The following is a 2,021-nucleotide window of genomic DNA, read 5'->3' as shown; positions in this document are numbered from 1 at the left end:
TTTATTCTTTTTGTTGCAATGGTAAATTGGAGTGTTTTCTTAATTTCACTTTCAGATTTTTCATCATTAGTGTATAGGAATGCCAGAGATTTCTGTGCATTAATTTTGTATCCTGCTACTTTACCAAATACATTGATTAGCTCTAGTAGTTTTCTGGTAGCATCCTTAGGATTCTCTATGTATAGTATCATGTCATCTGCAAACAGTGACAGCTTTACTTCTTTTCTGATTTGGAGTCATTTCTTTTTCTTCTCTGATTGCTGTGGCTAGGACTTCCAAAACTGTGTTGAATAATAGTGGTGAGGGTGGGCAACCTTGTCTTTTTCCTGATCTTAGTGGAAATGGTTTCAGTTTTTCACCATTGAGGATGATGTTGGCTGTGGGTTTGTCATATAAGGGCTTTATTATGTTGAGGAAAGTTTCCTCTATGCCTACTTTCTGCAGGGTTTTTATCATAAATGGGTGTTGAATTTTGTCTAAATCTTTCTCTGCATCTATTGAGATGATCATATGGTTTTTCTCCTTCAATTTGTTAATATGGTATATCACATTGATTGATTTGCATATATTGAAGAATCCTTGCGTTCCTGGGATAAACCCCCCCTGATCATGGCATATGATCCTTTTAATCTGCTGTTGGATTCTGTTTGCTTGTGTTTTGTTGAGGATTTTTGCATCTATGTTCATCAGTGATATTGGCCTGTAGTTTTCTTTCCTTGTGACATCTTTGGTTTTTGTATCAGGGTGATGGTGGCCTTGTAGAATGAGTTTGGGAGTGTTCCTCCCTCTGCTATATTTTGGAAGAGTTTGAGAAGGATAGGTGTTAGCTCTTCTTTAAATGTTTGATAGAATTTGCCTGTGAAGCCATCTGGTCCTGGGCTTTTGTTTGTTGGAAGATTTAAAATCACAGATTCAATTTCATTGCTTGTGATTGGTCTGTTCATATTTTCTGTTTCTTCCTGGTTCAGTCTTGGAAGGTTGTGCATTTCTAAGAATTTGTCCGTTTCTTCCAGGTTTTCCATTTTATTGGCATTGGCTTGCTTGTCGTAATCTCTCATGATCCTTTGTATTTCTGCAGTGTCAGTTGTTACTTCTCCTTTTTCATTTCTAATTCTATTGATTTGAGTCTTCTCCCTTTTTTTCTTGATGAGTCCTGCTAATGGTTTATCAATTTTTATGTTCTCAAGAAACCAGCTTTTAGTTTTATTGATCTTTGCTCTCGTTTCCTTCATTTCTTTTTCATTTATTTCTGATCTGACCTTTATGATTTCTTTCCTTCTGCTAACTGGGGTTTTTTTGTTCTTCTTTCTCTAATTGCTTTAGATGTAAGTTTAGTTTGTTTATTTGAGATGTTTCTTGTTTCTTAAGGTAGGGTTGTATTGCTGTAAACTTCCCTCTTAGAACTGCTTTTGCTGCATCCCATAGGTTTTGGGTCGTTGTGTATTCATTGTCAGTTGTTTCTAGGTATTTTTTGATTTCCTCTTTGATTTCTTCAGTGAGCTCTTGGTTATTAAGTAGTGTATTGTTTAGCCTCCATGTGCTTGTATTTTTGACAGATTTTTTCCTGTAATTGATATCTAGTCTCATAGCGTTGTGGTCGGAAAAGATGCTTGATACAATTTCAGTTTTCTTAAATTTCCATTGTAGGTGTTTTCCTTCTCTTGTGTTTCCTGCCTAGAGAAGTTCCTTTAGCATTTTTTGTAAAGCTGGTTTGGTGGTGCTGAATTCTCTTAGCTTTTGCTTGTCTGTAAAGGTTTTAATTTCTCCATCAATTATGAATGAGCTCCTTGCTGGGTAGAGTAATCTTGGTTGTTGGTTTTCCCCCTTCATCACTTTAAATATGTGCTGCCACTTCCTTCTGGCTTGCAGCGTTTCTGCTGAAAGATCAGCTGTTAACCTTATGGGGATTCCCTTGTGTGTTATCTGTTGTTTTTCCCTTGCTGCTTTTAATATTTGTTCTTTGTATTTAATTTTTGATAGTTTGATTAATATGTGTCTTGGCGTGTTTTTCCTTGGATTTA

Source organism: Physeter macrocephalus, chromosome 4 (genome assembly GCF_002837175.3).
Source record: "Physeter macrocephalus isolate SW-GA chromosome 4, ASM283717v5, whole genome shotgun sequence".
Lineage (NCBI taxonomy): Eukaryota > Metazoa > Chordata > Mammalia > Artiodactyla > Physeteridae > Physeter > Physeter macrocephalus.
The sequence above is the reverse complement of the archived record's forward strand: the minus strand, read 5'-3'. Positions refer to the sequence as shown.